The 21,831-nt window shown below is 33.1% G+C and overlaps 1 non-coding gene across 1 annotated transcript; it reads right to left on the bottom strand.

Moving 5' to 3' along the window:
• Positions 1 to 7,955: 7,955 nt before the first annotated feature.
• On the bottom strand, positions 7,956 to 8,062 carry LOC121216730 (small nucleolar RNA R71). The gene has a single exon (XR_005912904.1). It is a non-coding gene; the product is annotated as a small nucleolar RNA R71 (small nucleolar RNA).
• Between the last annotated feature and the right edge of the window lie 13,769 nt (positions 8,063 to 21,831).

Raw genomic sequence — 21,831 nt, 5'->3', positions numbered from 1 at the left:
ATATCCCTCTCTCCTTAGCCAAAATTGGTTGTTTTAAGCTGATGACTGATGAATTTTTATTGCCAAAACTTCCCCTACATGAGCCTTGTGTGATTGGTGTGTTGGGTGAGCAAAGACTACCGTTTTTGTCAAATTTTTTCCCCTCATGATATCAGTATCGCGATACCCCGGTCAGTTTCGAACTTGGGGTCTTCTTGGAGGGCAGATATCGTGATACCCAAAGTGGATATCACAATACCACTGAAAAGTGGTCTCCAATTTTCAATTTTGTTGGAGGTATCGTGGTTTTAAGGTTTGGATATCGTGATACCCTCTCCTTTAGTGTCATTTTTGCTCATTTTCAACCTCAAACACGTCCCTAATCCACTCAGCCACATGTTAGGACCCCAAATGAAACTATTGACCAAATTAGGTCTTAAAATGAGTAAAAAAGAGGCAGTTACACTTATTAACTTAAAATCTAAAAATTCTGAAAAACTATGAAAAAAACTCTACTTTACTTGAGAATAAGTTTCTTAAATAAACTGGGAAAGCCTAATTTGCCATATCAAATTTAGTCAGATCAGTATACAACTTTAAGAGTATCACCCTTCTCCTTACTTCTTGCTTGGGTTATTGTTTTTTCCTCTTGCCTTTCTTGTCTATAGGGACGGTGGTATGTCCATTTTTTTGCTTTCATCGCTGGTTCCAGTCCTTGATTTTCCTCCTCTAAAGCTCCACGTATTTAGCGAATATGGTGTCTCCAATAAAACTCTTTGATGGTTTTAGAAATTGCCCAGTAGGGGTCATTGATACACCAGCTTTGTGGCAAAAGTTAGTCATTAAACTAGAAAATAAATCCTTATTTTTCACATACACATTTACGTATAGAATAATTGATCCACAACCTAAGTTGTTTTTCTATTTCTGCAAAATGAAATATACTAAGAAAACTCAAAAAGTATTGACGCTAGAGACATTTAAAGCAGGAGAAATACTAGTACAGATGAACTGCATCCACATTTTTGCAGGAGTAAACATAATTGTTTGAGATATGTGGATCATGATAAAGAAATCATGTAACCAAGTCATTTAAAAACGAGCCTTGGGGGTCAAAATGAGTACAAAAGAGTTAATAGACACCAGAAAAAGATTCGATTGTTAAGTTAAATTGTTAAATGATGTTAATTGAACATGGAATTGGATGGCTTAATGTTAAAGGTATATATGTGATTGCACGCACTTGTCTGCAAAAAAAAAGATTTTATAAAGAAATTCAAAAGTGCGGGTTTAACTGCAAGTGTACAGTGTCAGTTGTAATATTGTAGTGCCTATGGGACACTCGAGTATCCCAAGGTTCGAACCCAAAGGATTTCCAAGTGGGTAAATGTGTTTATTAAGATAATTACAACTTAAGCAATTACTAATTTAATTGAGTCTGAAATTATTAGTGCAAGTTCAAATAAAAAATTGTTTTATCAATTGAACTAACTAATTTAATTTTCTTCCTAGTTGTTTTAGTAAATATAAATGGTAAACCGATGGTCGATTGATTCATTAATCGTTAACTAAGCTAATAAATCTATACTGATTATATTGATTGTCACTCTTATCTAGGAATCTTCTCTCAGTCTCATCCTAAACTAAAAGATACCACCTAGGTTCTCTTCATGGTCTCACTTAAGCATATAGATCTCCTCTTTGTCTCACTACTCGGTACAATTATATCAAACTAAGGATAAACTCTCCTCTTGGTCTCGTTTATCAAGATTTTCCACTAGAGGCATCAATTCTAGTGTATTAAACATTTTGAAATAATTGAACAATCAATACATAAAACATAAACATTAACTTAACTAACAATTAACTAATCAACGAACCATAAACAAATTTAGCACATAATCAAACTTAAATTCCTAACAAGCATTTTATCAAACACATGGTAAGCATAAAATAAGAGTAAAGAGTTTGAGAAATGCTCATTTGATTGATGAAAATCCAATGAAGCCCAAGAGTTTGATCATTTCCCTTTTATATAATCTTCAACAACGAGGAAGAAAAGAAACAACAAAAAAAAATCTAATCTAAAAAGAAAATAGAAAACCTAATCTAAATATGAAAAGAAAAGAAAACCTAACCCTAAAACTATGGAAAACTAAAAGAAACTATCAGCAAACAAAATCTAAATTCAAAAGCTTATAAAGTAGTACTTATACCGTACTAAAATGTAACCTAACATTGACCATTTTACCTTTAAGTGAAAAAATATACTTAAGCTTGTTGGACATAAAATTGACCCTACAGTTTTTCCACCCATCAGACATACCCAGGCTTGGATATTGCGATACCCACAATAGTCTTGAAATGGGTGGTCCTGGGATGTCTTAATATCATGATACTCATTACTTAATATCGCGAAATCATTGTAAATGGCTTTGATTCTCTTCATTTAGCTACTATTAGAGGTATCACGACATCTATGCTTCGATATCATGATACCCTCTTTCTAGGTGATTTTTTTTCATGTTCAGGCCATCGTCAACTCCCTACAACATTCGATCAACTTGTTAGGTTCCCCATGGAACTATTGGACAAATTGGGTCTCAAAAAACAACTTAAAACTAATAATAACAATTTATTAATAATAAAACTAAAAAATAGACAAAAAAACATATAAAAGACACTTAAATTGCTTGAGAATAAGCTCCTCAAGTGTATTAGAGAGCCTAATTTGACATATCAAATTACGGAAGATCAATATGTTTGATTCATAAATGGTATTGAATGTTTAAATGGCATAAAGATTGGCACTTGACAAATACTATGAATTGGTCAATTCTATTGCAATGTTGAATGGATTGATTTGTCATTTACCATATATACGTATGTGATAATGGAATTGCTTGCCATGGTAGGATATAAATTGGATAGACATTGAAATTTTACTCATTATGATTAATTGATAATGTTATTGTAGTATTATCTTGAATCATTAAAGTACCACTAAGCTTTATAACTCATCGTATAGTTTGTTTACTCCGTGCGCATGTATAGTTATTACTTGAAGTCTCGATAGTTGAATTCAGCATCCAAATTGCAGCTCTTAACTCAACAAATTTTGTATAGCACTTTCATTTTGTTAAATGGCATGTACCTAGGATTGAGCTAGTTCTAAGTTAAAAATGGTCAAATTTTTGTATTTGAGTTGTGGATGAATGAAGATGATAATGGTTCATGCATGAATAAGGTTTTGTTGATTTGGAGTTGTATATTGAACTTTTTACACCTATTGAATGGTCATTTTGGGTCTTAAGACCAACTATTTATTGTTATATGTTAGGTTAAGACCAAAGGGAATTGCAATTGTAGCATATTGCCGAGAGAGTTACAACACCACCCTTTGGATGTCATGACACCAGCCATCATTGTTGCGACGTCCCCTATCTGATGTCATGAAGCCAACTCGATGAAGTTTTAGAAACTTTATATTTTAGTCCTCAATTTGGGAAGCTAGCCTATAATTTTGGAGGTTGCGACACCAACCTTAAATGTTTTGAAAACTTTGCAGTTTGGTCCAATTTGACCCCGGGATAGCGAGTGAGATTTTGTAAGTTCGTATGTGACTCAAAAATGATTATATATAATATTATACCTGTATAATATTCATATCTTAATTTCTACGAATTAAACTTGTGTATAATCAATCGTGGTTGTTCCAATAATGAATGTGGCATCCTGTAGCTTAAACTCAGTGATCGGGTTGGGTATGGGGTGTTACAAGCGGTCTTTAAATATAATCAAATAAATGAGGAATTGATGTTATTTCTGTAATCAAATTTCTCGTACGTAGCTAATGACGAGGTTGAAACATCAAGAGCCAGGGCGAAAGCGGGCGACCGATAACAACATTGTTTTGTGCTCTCATAATTTTATTTTAAATGCATCATTCGATATTTAAATATAATCAAATAAAAATGGAATCGAACATGATACAAGGCATGAAACTTGACTACCCAATTTCAGTTGCAATATGTTGAACATGAATATATTTTGATTGTGGAATTGTTTTGTGATAATGTTATGCTATCTTGGTTATAATGTCTTTTAATGATTGATATGAGGTGAAATATACTTAGTTAAATACAATTGGTGAGTTACCAGATATGTGTTTGTGATTTAGATATGTATATAACTATGTTTGTAATTTCTGAGATCTATGTTTTTATATGAATTGATATGGCGATAAATTTGCATGAAATTTATTGTTAGATTTTGATAATTAGAAAGATGATATACACCCTAAGTTTTGATGATTAAATATAATTCATATAAATTAGCTATCTATGTATGTAAGTAATTATGCTCTTATGATAAGTTATAAAGATTCATATGATATTAATGTAAAAATCGGTAATTTTGGCAAGTATATGTGGTGAAAATTAGAAATAATACATGTTATGGTGGACTTCGGTCTTGATTTTTACTGTGTATTAATAATTGAATATGATTTATATGATATTAGTAAATGATATGGTTATCAGAAAATGTTATTCTCTTTGTTATTTGATTTAATTATAAATGAAAAAGGAAAATGCCCTATTAACAGTGTCGGATAAAGTTAGGCGTATAGTTGGCCTGCCATAGGGTTCATTTTCATAGGTGGGAGATCTAACGATGGTCGCATGTTATATTGTGATAGTTCTCAAATTTGAGCGCATTCTGGTGTGGTTGGTGGGATTGGTGCATTTATGCCCGACTAGCACTTCTATGCGTATACTAGTGTGTTGGTAGATTGATCTGTGTATCCATTCTAAAATTCGATTCAATTAATAAGGGCAGTATTGATAATCAAATGCATGTGTAATGTAATGGTTAATGTTAATGGTTAATGTGTAATCATGAATGTCAAGATCGAATTGAATTATGCAAAATGAGACACTAATACCCTGAGGGTGTGCCGGTATATTAGACAACCAAATGCATTTAAAGAATACCCTAAGGGTGATTTACAAGTTGGTTAACATGAAAACTTATGTCATTTATATTTTTATTTGCTTGCTCTTTATTATGTAATAAGATGATTTCTAAACATGTTATTAAACTTGATTTCATAGTTTTATTGTTTTCAAATTATGTTAGCACCACTGAGTATACATTACTCAGCAAATGATTTGTTTATTTACATGCACAAGTTCAATAGATTAAAGTCGGAAGCATCCAAGACTTAGTGGTTCAGCTTGGACCAAGTTTGTGCTTGACTTGTATGTATATAGTTTATGACATGTACCTAGGTTAGGTCTCGAGTTTTAATTAATAATTGGATGGTTTTTGGCCACAAGAAGGTGACAAAAATAATCAAGACGAACCCTAGCAATAAGAGAATGAGAAACACATTCTGAAAGAGCACGAGCATGTCATAAATGCATCGGTGTTGGCTCCACCACTTTCCCCTTGTACGTTAGCACTTCTTGTTGGATCTCATGCCCTAAGTCTAATATTTTTGTCTATGTACATTTGTATTTTTTTGAATAGATTGGTTTAATAAAATTATTCATTAATTACATTAATACCCTTTTGTATATTGTCCTCAATGGTTTTTGCATGCAAAGCAAAATGGAAGCAAATATTAGCTTATTGGTTGTCTAATGTTTAACTAATACTAAGTGTTATTACGTGGTCGGATCATATTACAAAAATGAGTGAACCAATTGAAAGACTAATATATCATCTATCAAGTCCAATCGAAGAGATGTTTTGTCTTGAGCATCGGAGCGGATGACTCCTAGAAGATAGATATATAGATGTGATTGACTAGACTAACAGTATATTGGACAGGACCCAAGTAGAATTGATCTTGAATTCGTTTATGAATATATTCAATTGTGAAGTTCATAGTGTGGCATACCTTAATCTTGAGTGGATGATGAACTATGTATGCATGATTCATATACTTTGATGTAAGTAAAATCCTGAGTTTGAATAAATAATTAACTAAAAGTTGGTGCGTTGGGTGTATGACTTCTGCAGTGACCACTGCCAAACGTGTGAATGTTTAGACTAAAAATACTGTGATAGAAAGATATGAAATTAAAGCAGTAGTGTTCGCAAGCATATGGGTCAAATTGTAATATAGTTTGTTTACAATGAAACACTTGGTAAGTATTCCGAGGATTGTAGCCAAGGGATTGCTGATTTGATAAAATCACTATTAAATCAATTACATAAAATATATACTAATCTAGTCGAGTTAAAATATAGAAGCCTTGGTTTTACAATAACAAGCGGAGAATGAGGAGTGGTCAAGCCACGGAGAAAACACCAGATTTGATTCTTATTCCCTATCCTTTTATTTTTTTGTTGTTATGATGAACGTGTCTATGAATATTTGTGATGTTGATATGTTTAATTTAATTAATATGGCTTAAATTTAATTCGTGTAAGGTTGATTGCATTTCGTCTACTTAGTTTATTAAAATTGTGTTTGTGTTGTTATAGGCCTCAGTAAGATGTTTGATTAAGTAAAACCATGACTAAGTTATTCTTGCATTACGATTGTAACGTAACTAATGAATTGATTATTTAAATGGATTGAAATTGTAATTAATTGACACGATACTTAATCAGTGCATGTTTGATCATCTAAGTTAGCTGAGGGTTAATTTAGCAACGGTATCTAACGATACATTAGCCTTGCATAACTTGCAGGATTATTGTGATTAAACTATTTCAAGGTAGAAATACATTATTACCTCACGTAATCTTTTATGTGCTTACGAGATTGAATTAATTGTTTGAATTGGCATATAGATATGTACAAGAGATTATTTTCATTTCATAAGTATGTATGTGCATTAACACATTTGCTTATTAAAATTTATTTAATCGGTTGAATTGACATAGAGATATAGTCAAGAGATAAATGTATTTTTGGAAAGTAAGTATGTTTATAAGTTAGCAAATTACCGAATTGCTGTGAATTTATTCGTAACAACATAAACATGAGTTTAATAATTCTAAGTTAAGAAATGTAATTAATCTAACACAATTATGTCATCTTGATTAAAATCATCTTTTGAAATTGTGCATTGGAACTTTTATTTTATTTTTATTTATTTTACTTAGTTAAAATCCTAGTTTTTAATCGCCTCCTCAAATCAAAATATTTTTCTTCACCAAAGTATTTTAAAATTGCATTCATAAATAATTCTTTTCACAGTCCCTATAGGTATGATAACTCGACATTTACTTGTCACTTTACTACTTGTTACGATTGTGTATACTTGCACATGTCTATCGTTCCAAGTTTTTGGCATTGTTGCTGGGGACTGTTTTAAAATGTCATTATTTGTGAATTTGTTAGTTTTACATTTTGGTTTATTTTTTTGTTCAATTTTACCTTAATTAGTTTTTCTATGATTATTTCAGGTGTTTATAAGTGTTAACCGAATTATCGATTTACTCCCTGTAGACCCTGAAATTGAACGAACTTTTCAACAGCGAAGAAGACAAGTAAGTCAGGGAAGGACCGAAGAGATGAACCTTGAAAATTTGAATCCAGGAAACAGAGCAAGCCCTGCTTAAAATCCTATCCTTATTGCTAATGACAGGAATAGAGCTCTAAGACAGTATGCGATGCCAGTGTTTCATGATTTTAATCCTGGTATTAGGAGATCCGAAATTGAGGCACAACAATTCGAGCTGAACCAGTCATGTTCCAAATGCTTCAAATAGTAGGCCAATTTAGTGGAATGCCTACCGAAGATCCTCATCTTCACTTAAGATTGTTTTTGGAGGTAAGTGATTCTTTCAAATTGGCCAGAGTACCCAAAGATGCATTATGATTGAAGCTATTCCCATATTCGCTAAGGGACAGAGCTCAAGCCTGGTTGAACTCATTGCCACCAAATTCAATTTCCACATAGCAAGAGTTAGTAGAAAGATTCCTCATGAAGTATTTCCCGCCTAGCAAGAATGCTAAGTTGAGGAACGTGATCACTGCTTTCCAACAAATGGATGATGAGTCCTTGTATGAGGCATGGGAAAGGTACAAAGAATTATTACGAAAGTGCCCTCATCACGAAATCCCACATTGCATCCAACTTGAGGCGTTTTATAATGGTCTCAATGCACACATGAGGATGGTAGTGGATGCTTCTGCTAATGGTTCTCTCCTTTCTAAGTCTTATAATGAGGACTATGAAATCATTGAGAGGACTGGTAGTTATAATTATCAATTGCCAACCAATCGAGCAGCGTTAGGAAGACGAGTCGTTGGAATACATGAAATAGATGCTCTTACTTCCTTCACATCTTAGGTGCCCTCAATATCCTCAATGCTTAAAATTTTTACCACTAATGGGTTTAATATTTTTAAAGCACAGCCACCAAATCAATTTGAAAATGTAGTATGTATCTATTATGGGGAAGGAATTAGTTTGAAGAATGTCCATCGAACCCAGAATCCGTGTTTTACATGGGTAACCAGAACCAAAATCGAGGAAGGCAAGGACTGCAATCCAATTTCTATAACCCATCGTCGTGAAACCACCCAAATTTTTCCTAGAGTAACCAAGAGGCTGGAACTAGTAACAATTATGCCTAATCTAGACCGACCCAACCACCTAGTTTCCCCCAACAAGTTCAAAAATCAACCCAAGCTAAATTGTCCAATAGCTTAGAGAACCTATTGAAGGCATACATAGCAAAAAATGACGCCACTCTAAGGAATTTGGAGAATCAAATGGACAGCTTGCAACTAAACTCAGAAACCGGCCACAAGGTGTTTTACCTAATGATACGGAGAATCCGAGAAATCCAGGATAGGAGCATTGTAAAGCATTGACATTAAGGAGTGGAAAAACAATAGAGCCCAACACCGTCGAAGTTGAAAAAGAGCCAACTGATGCTTAAGGCTCAAAGAAAGTTTAACCGAGTGTTGAAATTCCAGTTTCACTAGAACCTGAATCTGGAAAATCCAATAAGGTAACTTCTAAACCAGCTAACTTTGATAAACAAACAACTTCGTTAGATGCAGAATTGCCACAGAAGACGAATCAACCAATTCCAGTAAAGAATCCTCCACCACCCTACCCTCAAAGACTTTAGGATCAAAAGTAAGAACTTCAATTCAAGAAGTTCCTAGACGTACTCAAGCAACTTTAGTTGGTTGAAGCACTTGAATAAATGCTGAACTACATCAAATTCATGAAGGATATCCTATCTAAAAAATGAAGACTTGGAGAATTTGAGACAGTGGCCATGACAAAGGAATGTAGTGCATATCTTCAAGACAAACTACCCTTCAAGTTGAAGGATCCTAAATGTTTTACCAAACCTTGCAACATTGGAGCAACATATTCTGGTAAGGCAATATGTGACTTGGGTGCGAGTATCAACTTGATGTCCATGTCAATATTTAGGAAGTTGGTGATAGGTGAAGTTAGACCTACTATGGTTACACTTCAATTAGCATATGGATCCTTAGTACATCCAGAAGTAAAAATCAAGGACGTATTGGTACGTGTAAACAAATTTATTTTTCCTGCTGACTTTATGGTTCTAGACTTTGAAGCAAACAAAGAAGTGACAATCATCCTAGGAAGGCCTTTCCTAGCAATCGGAAGGACCCTTATTGATGTGCAGAAGGGTGAGCTTACTATGCTTATTTAGGATGATCAGGTAACATTTAATGTTTTTAAGTCTATGCGATTTCCTGACATAAATAATGATTATTCTGCAATTTTTGGTTTAGAGGAAGTAATCGTGGAAAAGGAACTCAACTATGTTGAGAACTAATTGGAACAAATTTTGACATCAGACCCTCTAAATGATGAAGAGGAGGATGAATACTTAGCTTTGCTAGAAGCTAATCAAAGGGGATTTAATCGACAATCCCGCTTTGAATCTTTGGAGTTAGAGAATAAGGATTATGCCCAACCAAAAGTGTCAATTGAGGAGCCACCTAAATTAGAACTCAAGGTACTTCCTTCACATTTAAAATATGTTTATTTAGGTAACGCTTCTAGTTTGCATGTGATTGTTTCAACGGAATTAACCATTGAGCAAAAAGAGAAACTCATCCTAGTATTAAAACAATTCAAGAAGGTAATTGGATAGACCATAGCCAATATTCGTGGTATTCCGTCTGTATGCATGCATAAGATCATCCTAAAAGATGGCGAAAAATGGATGATTGTTGGACAACAAAGACTAAACCCCATCATGAGGGATGTGGTAAAAAAGAAATCATCAAGTGGTTAGATACGGGTATAATTTACCCCATCTCAGATAGTTCGTGGGTAAGTCCGATCCAGTGCATACCAAAGAAATAAGGTATTACAGTCATTGTGAATGAGAATAACAAGTTGATACCGACTAGAATGGTTATGAGATGGAGAATTTACATCAATTACTGAAAGCTGAACACAGTGAATAGGAAATATCACTTTCCTTTGCCGTTTTTGGACCAGATGTTGGATAGACTTGCCGGGCTAGACTATTACTATTTTCTCGATGGATACTCAAGGTATAATCAGATTACAGTAGCACTGGAAGATCAACACAAGACAACATTCACCTGCCTGTATGGTACATTTGCATTTAGACTCATGCCATTTGGTTTATGTAATGCACCTGCTACATTTCAAAGATGTATGATATCTATTTTACTGATATGGTTGAGAAATACTTGGAAGTCTTTATGGATAATTTTTTAGTAGTCAGAGATACATATGATGATTATTTAGCCAATCTAGCCAAGGTGCTAAGGCAATACGAAGAAACAAACCTCGTACTCAACTGGGAAAAGTGTCATTTCATGGTACGAGAAGGTATTATTCTAGGGCATTGGATAACGAGACATGGAATCGAGGTAGATAAAGCAAAGGTAAACATTATTGACAAACTCCCAACTTCAACATCTGTAAAGCGTGTTAGGAGCATTTTGGGCCACGCCAGTTTCTATCGAAGATTTATCAAGGACTTCTCCAAAATTGCTAAACCATTATGCAAATTATTGAAGAAGGACACGACGTTCAAATTTGATGAGGAATGCTTAAGATCTTTCAAAGATTTGAAGAGTCAGTTAGTTTCGACACCAATAATCGTCACACCAGACTGGGATTTGCCATTTGAATTGATGTGTGACTCAAGTGACTTTGCGATAGGAGCTATCATGGGCTAGCGAAGGAACAAAGTTTTCCATCCCATCTACTACGCAAGTCAAACTCTGACAGGAGCTCAACTAAATTATACGATAACAGAAAAAGAGTTATTTTCTATTGTGTTTGCTTTTGACAAGTTTTGATCTTATCTTGTAGGTACCAAGGTGACTGTTTATACGGACCACTCGAAAATTAAGTACTTTCTTGCCAAGAAAGACGCTAAGCCGAGACTAATCTGATGGATACTTCTACTTTAAAAGTTTGATCTAGAAATCCAAGATCGAAAGGGAGTAGAAAACCAAGTAGTAGACCACTTGTCCAAATTAGATCCCCAAAAAGGGAATTCTTCATTTATACCCATCCGGGAGAAATGAACATATACTGAAGGTAAATTATGTCCCTAATACCCCTTGGTTTGCTTACGTTGCTAACTATTTAGCTTGTGATTTGATGCTGATTGATAAGACGTATCATCAAAAGAAAAAGTTTCTTCACGATGTGAAGTTCTATTTCCGGGAAGAGCCATATTTGTTTAAAAAGTGTACAGATCAAATTATCAGGAGATGCGTGGAAGAAGATGAAGTACATAAGATTCTATATCATTACCATTCAGCTCCAAGTGAGGGACATTTCGGAGGTACACGTACAATGGCCAAAGTATTGCAAGCCAAATTCTTTTGGCCAACACTATTTAAAGACGTGTTTGCTTACGTAAGGAGTTGTGATCGATGCCAAAGGGTTGGAAACGTCAACAACAGAAATGAGATGCCTTGAACAAAAATCGTTGAGGTAGAATTATTCGATATTTAGGGCACTGACTTTTTCAGTCTTTTTCCTCCGTCTTTTAGTCACAAGTAAATATTGGTAGCAGTAGACTACGTGTCTAAATGGGTTGAGGTTGAGGCATATCCGACAAACATATGCTAAGGTTGTGATGAAGTTTTTGTAGAAGTATGTGTTCACAAGGTTTGGAACCCCAAGAGCCATCACAAGTGATGAAGGGTCCCATTTTTTGAACAAGTGGTTGAAATGGTTACTCAACAAACATGGAGTGAAGCACAACGTTGTCACAACTTACCACCCACAGGCGAATGGGCAAGCTGAACTGGCAAACAAAAATATCAAAGGCATACTTGAGAAGATAGTTTGCCCGAATCGACGAGATTGGTTCAAAAGACTGGATGATGCTTTATGGGCCTACAAGATAGCATACAAGACACCTTTAGGGATGTCACCCTATAGGTTTGTCTTTGAGAAAGCCTGTCATCTGCCCTTAGAATTAGAGCACAAAGCTTACTGGGCTCTTCAATAACTCAACTTGGATCTTAAGCTTGCTAAAGAGAAACGGATGCTCAAACTCAATGAGTTAGAAGAATTCTGAATGTTTTCATACGAAAATGCTAAATTACTCTAGGAAAGACTCAAGAAATGGCATGACAAGCACATTTGAGTTTGAGAATTTGAAGCATACTTGAGAAGATAGTTTGCCCGAACTGACGAGATTGGTTCAAAAGACTGGATGATGCTTTATAGGCCTACAAGATAGCATACAAGACACCTTTAGGGATGTCACCCTATAGGTTGGTCTTTGAGAAAGCCTGTCATCTGCCCTTGGAGTTAGAGCACAAAGCTTACCAGGCTCTTCAATAACTCAACTTGGATCTTAAGCTTGCTAAAGAGAAACGGATGTCCAACTCAGCGAGTTAGAAGAATTTTGAATGTTCTCATACGAAAATGCTAAATTACTCAAGGAAAGACTTAAGAAATGGCATGACAAGCACATTTGAGTTCGAGAATTTGAAGCAGGCCAGCAAGTCTTATTATTCAATTCTAGATTAAGGTTCTTTCCAGGTAAGTTAAAATCACGTTGGTCCGATCCATTTACGATTCACTGAGTTTATCTATACAGAGTTGCCGAACTTCAAAGTAAGGGAGGTAATTTTTTAGTTAATGCTCAGCGCTTAAAACATTACTGGGGAGATAAAATTGAACGGGATCAAATCTCGTTCATTTTATCAGATGATTAATTTTTTCTTGTTTTCCTTTTAAGTAAATGATTTAGAGTATATTTTCGGGATTAGTATGTTTAAATAAATTCTGTCTAGGAGATTTGAACTTAAGTGGAACCGCTTGTGACCCCTCCAATCTTTTCTGGGAATTGATTTTAACATAATTTTCCGAGAAATTATTCCCTAAATGGAAAAATAAATTTTTAGTTTTTCAAATAAAAGGGTCAATTTTGATCCAAGTTTTAAATTGTAACTCAATTTTAAATTTTCTTTAAGTATAGGTACTTAATTGAATTATTTTCAAAATTTGGTTGCTCTTTTTGTAAATATATGTTTCTTTTTATAAATATTTTCAAAAGGCATCTAGAATAAATGTTTTTAATTTAATAAATAAGATGATAATCATTAATATATAATTATATCCATTATAATATATATTAATTATTATCTTTGCATAGAATTAGGATTAGTTTAAATTTGATCATATTTTATTTAATAAGTATTTATCTTTAATAAATTAATAGCAAATAATAATTTAATATGCATTATATTAAATATTAATTGTTGTTAACTCTATGTAGAATTAGAACTTAAAATATTTTAAGTATTAAATTGTTCTAAGAATTCTAATTAAACTCCTATTCCTCTCACTATAAATTTCACCCACCTTTTCCATTTTTTCACTTATCCTTCAATCAAACCTAGCACCCAAAACCCACAAATCACCTAGTGCCGTAGCTCCCAACTCCCTAGCCACAACACCGCCCGGCAGCCCTATTTGGTCAGTAGCTCATGTGTAGACTAGCAGCTCACACTGCTACTCCCACTCGTGGCAGAAAGACTCTCACGCACCTGCTCGCGCGCTCTAACACACCAGCCCTATTGTTCGCCCGATGTGCCGTTTGCTGCCTACTTGCTGCCCATCCGCGTGGCATATGCATATCCTGCTACTCCTAGCGTGTTGTTGCCGCCTTACTACTTGGACCACACCATCAAGACACCCTACAAACATCCTTAAACCGACCTCTTTTGCTTTAGATTTATTTTCTTTGAGTTCTTAATTTTTATAAAAAGATGGTAAGACAAAATTTTCTCCTAAATTTTAATTTTATTTAATTAATTATTTTTTTAATTTATTGAATTATTAATATTTTATATTGATTAAATTTTTGAGAAAATATTTATTTTTATCTTATGTTTAAGTTAATCATGCCTCACAAGAGAACTCGTGCTTCTGCTCAAATTGACGAATTACAAAATAAATTTCACTGTGAGGAAGCCAAAGTAAGATTCGAAAGTATTTTCAAGAATCAACAGATGCATCCAGAGAAAGGGTTTACACTAAAATAAAGCAACTATATTGATTTCATGGCGCGCATTCGACAAGTTGCTAAAGCTCTCAATTGAGAGTTGTTTTGTGAGAAAAGACCTAGTGTAGATGAGGAGTTAGTTTGTGAATTTTATGAAAATTTGATCTTAAGCAAATTGACGGAAGTTTCTGTTCACGAAATCAAGGTACCAATAACCTTAAACGCTATTAATAAATTCTTTGAATTACCCGATTTCGAGAACGACAAATATTCTTCCTTAATAAGCAATATTGTGTTTGAAAATCTGTAAGAAATTCTCTAGGAACTTACAATTCTAGGTTCTAAGTGGAGTGTGTCAAAGCAAGGAATTCACACTTGTCACAGAGAATATTAGACACCACTAGCGAAGGTATGGTTCTATTTCATTCAATTCAGCCTTATGCCTATTTCACATGAGACTACGATTTCATTAGAGTGAATGGTCTTATTATACTTGATTTTAACTGGAAAGACCATTGATGTAGGAAAAATCATCCTGAGAGAAATGCGGAATTGTGCAGCTAAACGTTCTGGCCTAACTTACTTCCCCTTTACAATAATCATTTTTGTGGTTGAAAGTTAAAATTATTGCAAACGTAAAGAAGACAGGGTATAGCTAGGGTACAATCACTGATTGGGACCTTTACCGGATAGCCGAAGACTCTATTCTATAGAACAAGTTGAAGAAAGCGAGGATCCTGAAGAAGAAGAAGAAGAAGAAAAAGAAGATCCCACAGAGATCAAACCAATACAATTAGCTTAAATTCCTGATAAGGCAGAACCAATGGAACTAGTAACGTAACCTGACATTGCAACTTCAATGTTTAAGCCTCAACCGCCTCACCCATATCATCGAGATGAGTTGTCAAAGTTGATGGGCATAATGCAACATATGCAGTGGCAGCAACAAGCTTACTGGAGATATTGAAAAATACGAGATGACTCAATGACAAGTGCTCTTACGAAAATATACAATGACCCTTTTTTTTGTGCCTGAGTTTCTAGATTTCATATTTGAATCATGGAGTCCACAATCAAGAGGGAGTGAAGTGATTCATGCAAAAAAAAAAGACAATGGAGCAAAGGATGAGTCGAATTCGGAAGAATTTGCAAATAAATAAAAAGGGGGGATCTTGACTTTATTTTATTTCTGTTCTTAGTTTATTTAATATTTTAGGATTAGGTTTTAATAGAAATTTTTATTTTCGCATAATAAAATAAGATGTGGAATTCATAAATAAAAAATGAACAAGTTACAAAGTGCAAAGTGTGGCAATAGATATATACATGTCTAGGATTGGATCTAAAGAGAGCTTGGTACTTAAGCAATCAAATTGACTCACCTCTTCTTTTTAGAATCCTACCCGGTGTATAGTATTTATTCACTTTTAAACAATGAGGACATTGTTCATCTTAAGTAGGGGGGACCGAAAAATTGAAATTATTTCCATTCAAAATAAATTTTTCTTTCAATTATGATTGGGTTATATTTTGTTAAATGATTGGGTTATATTTTGTTCAAAAATTTAAAATTTTGTTAAGTATGCTAAACTTCAGTATGAATAAAGTTCTATTATTTCAATAATTGTTATGTTAATTGAAATATGACATAAATGTATTTTTAATAAAGCATGCAAATCGTACCATAAAATTTTTAGTTCCTTAGGAAAGTTAGGCATGCATGAAAGTTTAAGTCTCTCGAATTGACTTTGTAGTTTCTTGAGAGGAAATCCTAGGAAGCATGGGAAGTTAAAAATGATTTAGGCAACTTTTGTTTGGGCTGTTTGAGCCTTTCAAGCCAACCATGATGGATTTTTATCCCTTGAAACTCAACTTTGAGACTATATGGCCTAATTTTATTTGAACCCTTGCAATATTTAGTCATCACTTTTCTCATAATTATCTTTAAATTGTCTCAAATACTAAACTCAGTACTATTAAGAATGTTCCTTAAAATAAATTTGGGGGAGTTGAAAAGAAATATCAAATACTCAAAAAAGTGTTGTCTATACAGTAAAATGCTCATGTAAAAAAAAAAGAGCATATGTACTTGAAAGAAAATAGATGTACAAAAGAGAATGTGAAAGCAAAGTGAGTTGGTGTATTAAAGATAATTATTCCGAAGGTCTGATTGAAGCTAATTCTAGGGTTTTTAGCCTAAATTTACCTATCTTTTACCCACCCCTAGCCTAGCCACGTTACAACCTTTTTAAAGACCTATTGATTCAAGTTTCTATGCTACCTATATTAGTGTAGAGAAATTGCTATGTTCAACATATGAAGGCATAAGTTAAACTTAATGATTGCAACTTTATTGAATAATGGAATAAAATCAAATTGGTAGGAATTTAGCATGTCTTTATTGAGAAAGCACTTAGTCTATTTTTGCTATCATAATAACAATTGAGATTAATTTGAATGATATGTATGCATAAGTAGCATAAGTGTCAAATTTCTTGTTTTTGAGTATAAGTATACTTAAATCATGATTTTTGGGAAGAATGTTGTTTTGAAGAAAGTTTTCAAAGATGTTTTAGAGAAATTCTTTCCAAATTTGTGCATTACTCGGGACGAGCAATGAACTAAGTTTTGGGGTGTGGAAACACGAAAATATACACACTTTTTCATACCTTTGTAACTCAAATTAATGCAATTTCGGTAAAATTCTTACCGAAAAATATTAAATTATTATAAAATAATTAAATTGTACTTAAATTATTAAAATGTTGAATTTTATTTAATTTTATAATAAATTTTTATTAATTTTAATTATTTTCGATAGATTCGCACAAAGGACGAAAAGCTGCTCGGCAGACACTACTAGAAGCACAAAACCGAGAAGCAATTTTGAAGCATCAAAGCGAATTAATTTTTTAGCCTAAGACGGTCCAAATTATGTGTATTAATTTATAATATAATTAATTTTAATTTTAATCCAATTTAATTTGAGTTAAATAAATTATTAATAATTAATTATGAAAAATGACCCAGTTGAGCTGAACCGAGAAAACTGATCCAACCGAGCACTGGGCAGCCCAAAACCGTCCCACATGCTGACCCAATCAGCTTGATTTGATGATTACTCAACTTGCAAAATGGCCCTTGAAGACTCCTTCAAATTGCATTCAAACCCCTCCGCTATTTGTGCCTTTCTAGATTCGCCCCTACCTTAAAATAGCAAGTTTGAATTCTTTAAACTTGCCACATGTGTGGCCAGCCATGGAGGAACTCTATCGCTGCTGATTTTTGCTAATTTTATCAGCCATCTCAACCTATAAATACCCCCCTTTTCTGTTCACTTCAAACACATCTCAACCCTTCTCATCTCTTCAATTTTCTCTCATTTTTCTCTCTTCATTCCCTTCCATTGTTCTTCACTTTCTTCCCCTATTCCCTTACCCATTTCACCTCTTGAAAAAGATTCAATCAACCACCATTTAGAGCAGCATTCAAGTGTTCGTAGAAGCCTCAGTTCGACAAGAACAAGCAGAGAAAGATGAGTGGAGCAAACTAGTCAAGTCATGGAGAAAATACTGGATTTGATTCTTGTTCCCTATCCTTTTCATTTTGTTGTTGTTATGATGAACATGTCTATGAATATTTATGGTGAAAATATGTTTAATTAAATTAATATGGCTTAAATTTAATTTGTGTTAGGTTGATTGCATTTCGTCTACTTAATTTATTAAAATTGTGTTTGTGTTGTTATAGGTCTCGGTAAGATGTTTGATTAAGTAAAACCATGACTAAGTTATTCTTGCATTACAATTCTAAGTTAACTAATGAATTAATTATTTAAATGGGTTTAAATTGTAATTAATTGACACGATACTGAATCAATGCATGTATGATCATCTAAGGTAGCTGAAGGTTAAATTAGCAACGATATCTAACGATACATTAGCCTTGCATAACTTGCAAGATTATTCTGATTAGACTGTTTCAAGGTAGAAATACATTGTTACCTCACGTAACCTTTTATGTGTTTATGAGATTGAATTAATTGTTTGAATTGGCATAGAGATACGTACAAGAGATTATTTTTATTTCATAAGTATGTATGTACATTAACACATTTGTTTATTAAAATTTGTTTCATCGGTTGAATTGACATAGAGATATAGTTAAGAGATAAATGAATTTTTGGTAAGTAAGTATGTCCATAAGTTAGCAAATTACCAAATTGCCGTGAATTTATTCGTAACAACATAAACATGAGTTTAATAATTCTAAGTTAAGAAATGTAATTAATCTAACACAATTATGTCATCTTGATTAAAATCATCTTTTGAAATCGTGCATTGGGACTTTTAATTTATTCTTATTTATTTTACTTATTTAAAATCCTAGTTTTTAATCACCTCCTCAAATTAAAATATTTTTCTTCACCAATTGTTTTTAAAATTGCATTCATAAATAATTCTTTTCATATGAGTTTTTTTTGGGTACGATAACTCGACATTTACTTGTCGCTTTATTACTTGTTGCAATTGTGTACACTTGCACTTTTTCGTCGTTCCACTCATCTAGGCATACGGATAATCTCTCGGTCTCACTGCTTGGTACGATTTCTACTTAACAAGATATACTTTTGATCTCACTTGTTTAGATCTTACACTAGAGGTGTCACTCTCTAGTATACTAAGCACTCTCGAATAAATTCTCAATTTCAAGTTACTATTTTCTTAATCAATTAATTAACAAAACAATCAAATCATGTAAGATAAGTATGAAGCACAAATATATTCAATTATTTATACAAACATTCAATTAATAAAATTAACAAACAAAATATAAATAGAAGAATAAGGGGAAGAGAATGATCATGAATTAATCAACGAAGTAGCGCAGTTCTAGAACATCCTCTGCTCGCAATTGTCTAACTTCGGAATAGAAAGATTTTAATTAAGCGAACATAAAGGAAAACTAAGTAAGAAAAACTAAGAACATAAGAAATTTTGAAAACCTAAATTAAAAGTATGAAAGATTGTAGGTGGCTCCCTAACGCGATTCCCTAGGTCCAGGTTTTCGTCGCGTCTTCATGACATCAATACGTCCTCGTAATGGTGTCAAGTCTATTTCAGCCTTGGTAGCTTCGATGTTCAGTGTTGTGACGCTGCATGCTAGTATTACGACACTATAGTCGTCTTTTGTGTTCTTTGGCCTGAAATGACACCCTACACATTCAAGTAGTCCATTAGTCATTCTCAAGGCTTGCGTTGGCCTAATAGGTCATTGAAGCACTAGAAAATGCATAAAAACATTTATTTTGCTAATAATTAAGTCTAAGCTACTAAAACAAAAAAACAAAGAAAAAACACAAAATGGCTAGAAAACAAACTCATTAAGTGCTGAAAAGTACCTAATTTGTCACAATAAGTTGTGGTAGGTCATGCAGTATGTAGCATCATTTATAATAATAGAATTCATAGCTCAAGAAAAGGGTAAATGATATCCTCTCATTGGCATTAAATGATATATAAAAAGTAAATGTGGTCACGGGTCGTTTGTCTTTGTGATGAATGACTTAATTACTATATGATAGTAATTTTTGTGATGAATGACTTAATTACTATATGATAGTAATTGACTTTTCATGAAAGAAGATATATTGGTTACCATGAGCTAAATAGGAACATATTGAGAGAATAGATTTATCCCAAAGAGATTAAGGATATACTATGAAGGTAACACACTTATGACAAGGCCATTGGATGAGCACTGATCGAGTAGCTTTTGTAATAGTATGTTTTTAGGGAGAACTCGATCACAATATTATAGTGAAATGACTTCGTGACTAAATGAGTTTATAATTAATAAGCGAAAAGTTGGAACTTAGTTATAAAATATTTGATTCCTAATTACATATATCCAATTGGTCCCTCCACTAGCTTGTTCAAACTAGAAACGAATTGCATATTGAATCAAATGAACAAAAATGTATAGAAATGATAAAGTTAGAGAAATGAGTTACATTCGGAAATGAATATGTTTTCTCACTAAATATAGAAATCACCTGAGAATTAATTTAAGTTTTTTAAATTATTATTTAATTAAATAATTGAATTTTGAAAAAAAATTAAATTAATTGGTCATTATGAATTCATTGAATGTATAAATTAAATATATTTTCTCATATATTCTTTTACTGTAAAGTTGTCATGATTTTAACGGGATTAGAATTAGGTTGAGAAACTTATTTAACTTAAAAAATTAATTAATTAAAATTAATTTAATAAATAATATTTATTTTGGGAAATATAAAAATATGTATTGGGTTAAATTAAATTATTACGTGTCAGGTTAAAAGTTTAGGAATCACATATAATTAGACCTAATACAAGAGGCACAAATACTCGTCATAATCCATATGAAGGGAGACATACCCTATTAACTGCTCCTCTCTTCTAGTTCAACTAGCGGATGTATTTTTTCTATTAAATAAGTATTATTTGTATTCTACTAATTCAACTAGTGTTTCACTTCTTCTCCATACAAATAGATGGCATTAGTAGGGTCGAAATCACAACTTTTGAGATATTATTATGTCCGTCGAAAATAGTCAGAATTTATTTCTAAGTATAAATTCTAATTTTCGACAAAAACAATTCTACCGGTTTCTACAAGAGAGATTTACTTTCCTACTAAAAGTAATGGAATTATTTCTGGTTCTATGTTTAGTTCATAATTGTTCAAGTCTACACTTGAAGTTAATTATGGTACGAGAATAGCGGAAAAGGTCGTTTAATTGAAAACCAAGAACGTCTGGGATTTATCTAGCTCAAAGCACGGGTAATTTTTGGAAAAAAAATTATTTTTATAAATATTACAAACTAGCTCGATTTTTAAATTTTTATTTTTCAACTGTATTCGAAAACTGTTTTTATACCGAATTTTTCCAACACTTCTGACCTCTATTCATGGGGTTTCGAATAGAGTTCATTCTCTTGTTGGACGACACGTTTGATTTGCTCTTCAGCGGACTGGAGGATCAAATGACCTCCCTCAGGTCTCGATTACCTCTTCCGCCTCTACCTCCTTCGTATGAGTGATTTGTTGGCCGGCTTAGGACTTCGTTATCTTGAATGCTATTTTGGATGGTTTTAGACTTATTTTTTATGCTTTCGCTTTCTCATTTTTGATTATATTTTAGATGGATTAGACCTTCGTTCTTTATATTTAGCTTTCCATTTGTTTTTACAGTTTATATTTGGTTGCCTTTATCTATGCATATCCTATGCTTCATTTACATATTTTTTGGTTTGACATATATATATTTTTTCCTTAAGTATTGATTTTCAAATGTTTTTAATTTGGTATTCTATGCCTAAA

The sequence above is a fragment of the Gossypium hirsutum genome, chromosome A02 (genome assembly GCF_007990345.1).
Source record: "Gossypium hirsutum isolate 1008001.06 chromosome A02, Gossypium_hirsutum_v2.1, whole genome shotgun sequence".
NCBI lineage: Eukaryota > Viridiplantae > Streptophyta > Magnoliopsida > Malvales > Malvaceae > Gossypium > Gossypium hirsutum.
The sequence above is the reverse complement of the archived record's forward strand: the minus strand, read 5'-3'. Positions and strand labels throughout refer to the sequence as shown.